Below are 12324 nucleotides of genomic sequence, written 5' to 3' on the forward strand. Positions count from 1 at the left end.
TTGTTCAAAATTTTGAGTGTAAAGTGTATGTTCATAGGCCAAATTCAACCCAAGTTTTCATGGGTCTGAACACAATCAAAAACAAGTTTCAAATACTTTTTAGCCTAAGGTCAAAGATTCACTATGATAAATTCAACCCACAACTTGGAATCTTCATCAATGCAAATGTAGGGATGCCTAAACTGGATGTGTACACTCTTGTCTTTTCTAGAGAGGACAAGTAGGGGCCTCTAGGACTAGAAGGATATTCCCCAATCACCCTCTCCTTGGGAAGCTACATATAGCTTATGCTATGCTGGGGATTTCTATCTCATCTCAAGGGAGCCATATGGTCAGTATCTTGGGGGAAAAACTAGATATACCCTTGCACTGAAATTATCATAATGTTCGATTGAAAATAAGGGTGGGACTCTACAAAAGGTTTATAGTGGTTGTTTAAGGAATAAGACCACATACAGATTCACTGGTCAAGCTAGTAAAAGCTCTTACAACCCTTATCCAGCCTTGATTTTTGAAGACTACGGAATTCATATTGCACCCATGTTGTATGCACCCTTTTAGACAAGCTTTATCTTGCTACCCATTTATATATGGTTTGAACAAAAAATCCACTCTGGTCATTCCCCTTTGGAGTGATCACTTCTCTGAAGACATGCCTTCTAGTAAAAAGAAAAAAAAAATGTCTAGTGATTTCTCTTAAACTCAACATCTGTGAAGGCGGGGGGAGAGAATACTTTCACAAAACACCTTAGGGTTCTTCCACATAAAGTGTGCAAGTGTACAACACACTTCAAACAAATGTTCTTTTTAGTGCACCAAATCCAAATGCGAACTAATCTAGGAAATCACAAACACACTCCTATGATACCCTTGCAAAATCATGACTTAGTAGTTTCAAAAACCAACAGCGACCTGCAAACATAAAGATTAGGATGATAAATAATAAAAGGGGCCTTCTACAAAATAGATAAATATCTCCAAAGTTTAGGATACTTGCAAAACCACAAATGCAACAAAACATAATAGAAACAGGTCAAAAATTAGCATATATGTGCCAAAACATAAAGCATTTAAACATGTTATAACAAAATATAAATGCGCCAGAAATCAATATTAGAAAGTCAAATCTGTAGATAAACTAAAAAACATTAATGACCCAAAAAGGCACCAATATAAATAAAAAATACGCTAAAGCATAGCATAAATGCATTAAAATAGAACAAAAACATGTCTAAATTGTGCAAAAATAGACTAAAACAAAAATGCAAAAACTCTTTGTGGCAAAAACCATCGTATACACATCATTAACTGACAAAAATGCGCCAATAAAGACTTGAACTGTGACATAAATTCGGATTTGACAGAAGCAATAGAGATGCAACAAAAACTACCAAAAACACAGAATCACAATAAAATTGCACAAAATTTGGCCAAGCAAACCTAAAAGCTCCAAAACTCAGAAAAAATTAGATACAAGGTAGAAAAGTCCCACCAGGCGTGCATAAATGTTTATGTTGAATTTGAGCTTTTTAATTATTCTAAATCTAAACAAGATTTAGCCACAAAAACCTACACTTACAAATAAATCCAACATAACATCAATGAACAACCATAAACATGTAAAACCATGAACTAAATCAGATTATACCAAATGATCTTCATTTCTCTCCTATCTCCATTGATATTGCTAAGTATGGTTTCTCTCAAATTTGATTTCTTGCACAAGAGCTCAATGGTGAACGAATGTGGTTGTACTAAACAATTTGACAGACTGTAGGTATGCTTGAACTTGATCTATTTGGAAAGAGAGAGGAAGCCTTTGTTGCAAATATGATGTTGATGATTATGATTGGTTGTCATTGATGTCAATATAATGGTTGTCATTGATTTCCTTGGTGTTGGTGATCTGGAAGATGTGCTCCTAGAACCTTTGGTGCTCTGGAAGTTGTGTTTCAACATGGGTTAGTTGAGTTGATGGTAATCCAATTATTTATTTTTATCGGATATGGTGTTGATCGATTGTATTCATGTATATCTTGGTCCCATTTCTATTTTTGTTGCATTGGGTAATGATTTTTGGGTCCAGATTAAGTTTGGAATTCGAGTATGTGTAGCGACATTGGTGTAGTGTGTGAGGCATGATTTGGGTCTGAAATTTGTAATGAATTTAATGTGTTGATATGACCATTTATGTGTGTTGTGGTTTGGTCTAGCTCTCATTCCTTCCCACCACCAGAATGTTTAGTGTTGGCTTATTTTAGATCCTTGCCTTGGCCAACTTGGAAGATTATGCTTCTCGGAAGATAGTATGAGGATGATTCGATTGTGTTAGCATAAAAAATGCATGACATTGTTATTGAAGATATGCAAGATTGAGAAGGAAGGATCTAAATTTTTATGTTGATGTGTGAAGTGTGTGATTGGTGTTGAGGCACCGGAACCAATTTGGTTTTTTAGATTGTGTTGCAGTGGTGGATTCTTCTTTTCTTTCTTTCTTTCTTCAATAGTGAGCCTTTTTCTAGGCAATGGGCCCACCTGTAATGAGCATGCCCACCTGTAATGAGCATTCTAGCAGTGAGCCACCCTTTATAAAAATCACCTTAACCAGTGTCACCTTAATTGGTGTTTTATATTAAGAACTAACATTCTTTATGGATTTTCCCTTCTTAGGTTTTCCACGTCATATTTGGTGTTCAATGTGTGATATGTGTTATGTATGAGCTTTCATGTTATATCTACACTTATTAAATCTGTTGATTGTTCTAGATGTGTAAAAGGATTTAAGAAATTGATTTAAGTTATCAATTGATTCACCCCTCCCTGCCTCTTAGTTGCTTGGATATTCAACAACCTTTTCTATAGAGCATCTTAAAATGGAGGATTGAGATTAAGAAGTGAAAAGATAAATGGTTAGCTCATATTAGAGAGTAGGTCTAGGAAATAATAAAATATTGGGAAGGTGGTTAGAGGTAAATTAAGAAATAAATGCCACTTGTCATAGAAAGAAAAAGCTAAATGAATTTATTAAATAAATAAAGATTTATTTAACTAATAGAAGGGTGGGGCCAAAAAAATAAAATAACTTTTAGTAAAAGAGGGATCTAAATAAATAAAAATATTTATTTAAATTAGGATTATAAATGGCTTAGAAGAGGATTTGTGAATTAATGAAATAAATAAAAATAATTTAATTAGGCTAGGACAATTTTAGGTGTATACAAAAACAAAGAAAATAAAGTGTGAAAGCCCAATTTCTACCATTTATCAAATCTTATAATGTAAGATCATTGGATTAGAAAACCATTTAAAACCCTTATTTTGGGGTATCTCTTATTTTTACACCGAGAGGCGTAACACTACAATGGCACCCACCCAGCTATTTTATCTATGTAATTTTAATGACTAGATAATGGATAATTTAAAAATAAGTTAAGACTAAAATCTAAATTAAAAAGAAACTTTCTATTATTATTATTTATAATGACTACATAGTGGATAATTTAAAAATAAGTTAAAGACTAAAATCTTCTAAATCTAGATTTAAAAAAAAAATCTTTTAAATCTAGATTTTAAAAAAAAATCTAATTTAAAAAATTATGTTTTTAAATCTAGATTTATAAGAAACTTCTTTTTTTTTTGCATGCAAATCATATTCTAAAATAAGACTAAATTTTAATAAATATCAACCATATGATATTAATTAATCTATGCTAAAGGTAAATATTTTTTAAATTTGATATCTCTCTGCGTAATCGACATAAATTTAATATATAAAATTTAGCTATTCGAGGCAAAAAATATTTCTTTAGATTAAATAGGAAAAGAGGTCATGCACCTATTTAAAATTTTGCACTTTGAATTGAATTTAATGTTGATTTAGTGGTTTTAAATTTTTGTTTGTTTTATTTTCCTTGTTCTTGAGGTCATTGGTTTTGTGTAATAATTTAAGCCCTAAACATCAAATGAATGGTTAACCACAATAGATTGATCGGCAATAAATTTGGTAAGCACTTGCAAATATTATTTCCCATGGTTGAGGGTAATTTCCCTTTTATAATTGGATCTATAAACCTGTAATTTGGCATAGCTAGTTGATTTCATATGAATAGACAATAATAGTGTGTTTTAAAAGATAGTGTCTTACTAGCCAAACATTAAATTTATAGCCTTTTGGATGACTTTTTGATCAAAATGTGATTTTGAATGAGGAAACCAATTGCTCATTGATGTAATTCTAATCAATCCCTTCTGCACAAGATGCACATAAAAATGGTAGATTGACACACTAATTGTTGTATGTATAGGAAAAATTTGGGAAAAAGGTGGGTCACTTGATATAATAGATTGGCTTATATGCACAACAACTGCTTGATAAGTTATAGTTTTGTCTATTGAATTTGCATCATTTTGTGACTTAAAAGAAATGAAAATAAGTTCATACTCAGTATTGTTGCATTTGTATTCAAAATGTTCCAATCTACCAATTTTGTAGTCTCATATCAAAAAATTTGTTTAGTGCCACTGCAACACCCATCTTGCAATCTCATTTTTAGATTACCTAGAAAACAAAGGATTTTTTTAGTAATCTTCATTAGTGTGAAACTCATCTAGCATAACACACCTTACTAGATCCATGTGAAACATTCACCTTAGCATGAGTCACCTAGCATAATAGACCTTTCTAGACCTGTGTGACTCCTTTTTCTAACATAACTCCTATTAAGTATCCTATGGTCCATACTAGTCCTAGAGGTCATGCCTTTTTCTCTTATGGCTCCTCTATTCTCTTGGATCTTACTAGCCCTATGATGTCATGCCCTTCTTTGTTCTTACATGCTCCATTTGTGTTTACTTATGTTGATCATGTTGCTCCTTTTATCTTGATATTTTAGACTGATAAGATCCCAAGTCTGGTGTCTGTTGGAATCAATGAACACTGAGAGGGGAGGTGAATAAGTGTTTTGTAAGTTTCTAACTTATTAAGTTGAATCTTAATCCGCTGGATGCATAAGAAAGAAAGCAAAGTGCAGAAATATAAAACAATTAACCACACAACCATAACACCAAGATTTTTACTTGTAAACTTGGAAAGGGAAAAACCATGGTGGGATTTGAACCCACAATATTATTATACTATGGTCAAAAGTATGATAATATTACATAAGGGGAATGCACTTGCATTCAGGCACACTGCCTAGAGCTCATCGCTCAATTACAAAAAGGGCTACAACCTAGAGGAAGGCTCACTACCTTACAAGCTATTACAATTGATTACAATGATGAATGAACTAAAGTATAGAATCTATCTATGCCAAAATGTAGTTCTGGTTAGGCTCATATTATCTTGTGCAATTGATTTGTCACTTTTTGCCCTGTTTTCCAGCCCTTTCAAATACAAGAGCACCAAACCTTCAATCGCATTCACCTAACTTCACACATTCACTCATACAGACATCCCTTACTCATAACATGCATCAAAATGATCAACCAAATCAATCTTATATATCTGCACCAACAAAAAAGAATCATTTACCATGTCGGCTTCCAAAAACCGCATAACACGTAATATGAAACGTGTATTACCAAGTTGGCTCAATCCGACCACAAATCCAAATGTGGACCAAAACAAGATGATAATAAGATTCCCATAGGTAATCCCAATTGCATCGAACATGAAACCAATCACCGAAATCAACTCAACAAATTCACAACACACGTTACACCAAAATAGCTATGTTCTAACTGAATTACCGGATACCAGACCTCTAAACTTGTACACAATTCAACACCGGATATCAGGATTACGAAATAATTTGCCTCCAACCTCGAACCAACTCCCTTAATCACCACAACCAAAATTACAACACCAATGCCAAGATATGCACCATGATCTCATGCTCTACCAGTTACTGAGTTCCACCTTCCAAACTTATGCCTATGAACAAGATGACTTCCAGTAAGTAAAATATATGTACATCAGATGTGATCTACAAACTAAGTTTCCATCAATGACAACCCCTAAGCATCTATCATACACAAATCTGCACTGAAACAATGTCTCTTGCCATAAATCTCCCCCTTTGGCATTGATGGCAACATTGTGAAAAATAAAATATACACTTAAAGATGCAAAACTTCAAAATTTCAAACTCACCAGGAATATATAAACTCCACCTGAGAATTAGGACTATTTTTTACTCTTCTTACTCCCCCTTTGATAGCAATGCCAAAGAATTTGTCGAAATTGATATACAAGGATATGTACAGTTGCTCACAAAAATTTGAATATGTCTACAAAAATTATTCTAAGGGACAACAAATAGTTATCCCTTGCATTTTTCAAGCTTTCCAAAATGTTAATCATTCCACTAAAAAGGTAAGCATGCATTTCTGCTCCTCTTTTGTCCATCGAAATAGGCTTATTCAGTGCATCCTTAGCATCTTGCATGCTACTCATCAAATAATTTATCCATGGAGTGATAAGACTACTCACCTCTCCTACTCTACTCAAAATTATTTCCTTCTCCTAATTCAAACTCTTAATTTTATCTACTATGTTCAAAACTTGGGGTTCAAAACTGCTAGTCGGAGCTGATTGAGGTGCATATGATTGAGATACATTATCTAAATGGCCTTCACATTCCCTTGTTTTCTTGTCAATGTCTATAGTGAACTTGGGCAAAATCAGACATGACTTGTATATATTACCACCTTCGTCAAGAGCATCTTGAATACTTTTTAGTGCACTTTCCAAACTGACTCTATCATCTTCAATCATCTTCAAAAATTATTTCAATCTTGTAGCATTAAATTTATTCAAAATTTTGATATCTATTGCCTTCTCCAAAGAATTAAAATGAGAACCTACAGTATTTAGAAATCTCTTAAGCTTATCAGAGGGATCAGATGAGTCTGGTTTGAAAGATGGCATAATTTTCTCCAACATGTCTCCTGCCAATGATATCAACTCTTTGTCAGTAGAATGGGACTTAAGCAAGTCCTCACTGGCTTTGGCTTGAGTGAGAGTTTCCAATTTTAAATCTTGAATGGGAGATAAGGATCTCAGATCAATAGGTCCTTGACCAAATTCATCTGAGTCAGTAGCAATGTGTTTCCCTTTATCGGCACCAGTGTCTCTTGTCACTGTTGTTGAAGCCTGGTCTGTCTTCTCCTCTCCTTTCTCCTTATCTACAACCTTTTCAATCTCATCCTTCTCACCTTTCTCACCATCATCCCTAGCCTTATCCACATCCATTATCTCCTTAGCTATCTTTTGTGAAACAACTTCAATTACCGGAGGTTCCTATACAGTGTCATCAAAGATATCAACATTGGCACTATCATCATCAACTGTGGTATGCACCCTGGGCTGCTCTTTTGGAATAGCCTTTTCAGATGATTGATCCTTTTACTTGTCAAGAATAGTGACGTGTACTTTTGAAAAAGATGTGTCCAAAGATGGTTCTTCCAGATTTACATCAATTCTTTGATCTATCAAAAATTGTTTCAAAATTGTCTTTGTCTCTTTGGTTACCTCATCGATCTTGTCGAGCATAAGCTTATTTACCCTTTTCTTACTTCAGAATTTATCCTTTACAATCTTTAATAATCTAATAAATTCATCCTTAAAAATTATTGAGGATAGATTTACTAGTACATACTCTTTTATTCTCTCATCCCCTAGGCTGGTTGTATGTCTTCTAGCATCCAAAATGTCATACAGGCTCTTAGGAATCATGGATGATAGGTCTATCAATGCCTTGTTGTAGACATCCATATATTCAACAATTGCTTCTTCAATTTCCCTCTGATCTTTATCATCAAAATTTTCATAATATATAGGCACATTTTTCAAATTCCCATCCTTAATAATTTCATCAATTATTTATTTCAAGGACAATGGGGGCACAACTTCAAATGTACCTTCAATCTTATCGGATTTGAGAGCTGCATCCAATTCTGATTTTTGTTTCTTGTTTTCTCTAGATTTTTCGGTTGACTCAGTTTCCACTTTTGGTTTCTTTGATTGTTGGGCTCTACCGGATTGTAGCTTCTTCACCACTCTAGCATAGGTGGTTGTCTTCTTCACCTCTTTTATTCTTTCATTAGATTAAGTTTCTATGTCCTCGATAGTGGCAACAACATACACTTTTTGGGGTTGCTCCTTCTTCCTCTTCTCCGCCCCATCGGATGATGTTGTTGTTTGTCACTGGGGTGGTGGAATGGGATTATACACATCAAAGGTAGGTGCAGATTGAGACTGTCTAGGCTTGGCCTGCTTCGGAGGAGTGGGAACATGTTTTGACTTCTTGGGCTTTGCCAGATCCTCCTCCTTCAGTATGTTTTGTTCTCTTTCCCTTTGCACAACATCCTTATATATACCCATTTATTCTGCTAATTCCTCAACCTCCTTCTTACTTTCCTCTTCCTATCGGTTTGGTGAATTTCTTATGCAAGTCTAAGTCTTTTTCCTTGTATGTACCAAACCTATATTCCTTATCATCCATCGGTTGACTCAATAGATGTTGAGAATATACATCAAGTGTATTTGCATCCACCTCATACCACATGGGCATGATCCAAATAGTTATCGGCTCGACTGCCTCCATGTGACATTGATCCTTGTCAACCATAAAACAAATGGTTTTCTCATATTTCTCAATAATTTCCTTATGGATCCTTTCTCTATTTTGCATTATTGCTTGAAATGATTTAAAATATCCTCATAAAGAAGATTTTTGCATAACAGTATCACCTAAACCCTACAAACCTTCCTTTATTTTAACTTCCACTGGTCTATCATAATCCCATTTAATCTTTTCAATACTAGGGATTTCATTCAGGAAATATAGTGCTAAGAAAACAATCAGGGAACCGAATTTGAAAACATGCTTCTTGGCCTGCTTTATCTTCTTCATATTGCTTAATAGCTCATTAAGAAGAACTGCACAAAAGATCATACCTTTTGTCCTCCTTAAGCATCTCATAGGCTGCAAATATAGCATTACCAGATATAAAGTTCTACCTACTCGATTGATACACTTTATATGAAGTCACCATTGAAGCAAATATAACATCATGCTCTATGATATCATTGATAGTTATCAACCGACTATCATGCTGGGATCCGATAACCTTTGTTACCATTGTATTCTGAACATTCCTCAATCCGAGGATCTCACCGATTGTAGTTACATAGGTAACTTCTTGAATGGCTTGCTTGGTGATTTTGTGAGGTCGGTCTAGCCATATGAACTCATCGTGGATTCTGCTTGAGATATATCAAACCCATTCAGGTTCATCAAACACAAGGAAATGTACAAACTGGATGAAACCCTTGTCCTCCAATGACTTGAATTTTGGCTTCAAATTTCCAAATCCATCCATCATATACTTGGTATAGAGTGAAAGCATATCCGCATTTCCAAGCTCTTCGATATTATAGTAGATATATGCCCTAATGTCTTCGTTATGCAATATGCCATATGGGACAGAGGAAAATGCACCTTTCGGATCATCTTCAATAGATTTAAATGGATGCCTTTTGAATACGGGCCTTGCTCTCTTAGTAATTTCTACCACCAAGGGAGTTGCAACACTAGATGCAGATGCAAATGCCATTTCAAAATAAGGGTATGAAAAGATAGCTCGCAAAGGAAAAATACCTTTTGATTCTCAACCAAATGCAAGAAATATCTAGCTGATCACTTCAATCTTGGTTTTCACTACTGAATCCGGCTCATTTCCTCTTCTACCCTTACTCTTCATTTTCAATGTGAAGAATGAATGAGTGAAATGCCTTTTTATCCATTGAAAATATAACTTTAATTTGTAATAAATGCATAACCCTAAAGGCTTCCCGATACCCTGCATCATTAAGAATTCATCACCAGATACGCAAACTGTCATGATCTCTGAAAGGGGGTTTCTAAAGATCCGTATGAAAATATTCCCCCTAAGACATTAGGCCTTAGTTTCCAAATGACATTCCAACACCAGAATTAGGTGTGGAACCATTCTACAAATTTGAATCTTCCTTTTTAACCCATTTTCTTATGCTAATCTTTGATCTCTTCCACTTTAGCTTTTCCTTTTTCATCTAATTCATTCTTTCTTACCAAATCATTCTTGATTCTATAGTATTTTGCAATGTGACCAGGTTTATTGCATGCATAACAGAGAACATTTCTTTTCACAGGCCTGAAGTTCATCTAATTTGGTCCCATCCTACATTGATTAGAAATGTGCCCAAACATTCCACAAGCATTACATCTCTTATTCTGAAAATTATTTATCACTATTCTGCACATGTTTGACTTATGACCAAATTTGTTGCATATGAAACATTGACCAATAAAGGTAAGACCATTATTCATCACATTATTCATCATCCCATTATTCATCCTACTTCTGCATTGACTTTCCATGTGACCAAATTTACCACAAATAAAACATTTACCATTGAAGTTATAGGCATTAGGTTGTCTTACCGGAGGTTTCTTTTTCTTTTGGTGATGATTTCTTCGACCAGAACTGGAGGATTCTCCTTTCTCAAATCCAAGTCCTCGCATGTCTTTCCCATGTCTCTGACTTTCCAACATCTCATCCAACCGGGCTGAACTAGCTTTGAATTTTTCTTTGTACTCATTAGCATTAGAAAGTTCATCTCTCATAATTTTGATTTGCCTTTCAAGTTCTTGTCCATCATTCTTTGTTTGCACTGATTCAAGCTTCAACTCATCATTCTCATATGTCAATTTTCAACATTCATCAGATTTGTCCTTCAGTGACTGAGTCGGGGTTTCTTCATTCTTCTTCTGGTCTTCAATCTCCTTTGCCAGCTTCATTACAATGGATTGCATCACATTCTTCAAGATTGCATTCTCCCTAGCCAACTTCTCACATTCATCTGTCTTGTCTTGTAGAACTTGATTGTCTATGATTTGTTCTTCTTTCTCCTTCAAATTATCCATCAATTCCTTTCTCTTCTCTCTTAATGTGCTCACTTGATCTTTTAGATTTTCAATGAAATCTTCAACTGCATTTAGGTTTCTTTTCAGGGAACTTACATATTTTCTTGCTGCATCAAGATCTTCAAGTGTCGCACTAAGCTATCTCTGCAAATCGGAGTCCATTGATTCAATATTTCATATCTTCATCAAGTTGTTAGGCTTCTTCTAAGAAACTAAGATCCGATACCAATTGTTAGAATCAATGAACACTGAGATAGGGGGTTGAATCAGTGTTTTGCAATTTCACATAAGAAAGAAATCAAAGTGCGGAAACATAAAATAACTAACCACACAACCATAACACCAAGACTTTTGCATGGAAACCTGGAAAGGGAAAACCATGGTGGGTTTTGAACATATAATATTATTATCCTATGGATAGAAGTATGATAATATTACATAAGGGGAGTGCACTTGCATTCAGGCTCACTGCTCAATTATAAAAAGGCCTACAACCCAGAGGAAGACTCACTGCCTTACATGCTATTACAATTAATTACAATGATGAATTAACTAAAGTATAGCATCTCTCTATGCTAGAATGTAATTCCAGTTACGCTCATATTATCTTTTGCAACTGATTTGTCACTCTTTGCCCTATTTTCCTACTCTATCAAATACCGGAGCACCAAACCTTCAATCACATTCACCTAACTTCACACATTCACTCATACAGACATCCCTTACTCATAACATGCATCAAAATGATCAACCAAATCAATCTTATATATCTGCACCAGCAAAAAATAATCATTTACCATGTTGTCTTCCAAAAACTGCATAACATGCAACATGAAATGTGTATTACCAAGTTGGCTCAATCCGACCATGAATTAAAATTTGGACCAAAACAAGATGATAATAAGATTCACATAGGTCGGCCCACACGTTACACCAAAATAGCTTTGTTCTAACTGAATTACTAGATACCAAACCTCTAAACTTGCACACAATTGAACACCAGATATCAGGATCATGAAATAATATGCCTCAAACCTCAAACCAACAACCTTAATCACCACAACCAAAATTACAACACCAATGCCAAGATATGCACCATGATCTCATGTTGTATCAGTTACTAAGTTCCACCTTCTAGACTTATGCCTATGAACAAGATGACTTCTGGTAAGTCAAATCTATGTATACTGGATGTGATCTACAAACTGAGTTGCCATAAATGAAAACCCCTAAGCATCTATCATGCACCAATCTTCACTAGAACAGTGTCTCTTGCCAATAGTGTCATCTTGTCTAGATGAAGGTCTTTTTCTTTTGTTCTATACTTTATTGAGAGTACAAGTGTAAGTTC

The sequence above is a fragment of the Cryptomeria japonica genome, chromosome 11, assembly GCF_030272615.1.
Source record: "Cryptomeria japonica chromosome 11, Sugi_1.0, whole genome shotgun sequence".
In the NCBI taxonomy this organism is placed as follows: domain Eukaryota; kingdom Viridiplantae; phylum Streptophyta; class Pinopsida; order Cupressales; family Cupressaceae; genus Cryptomeria; species Cryptomeria japonica.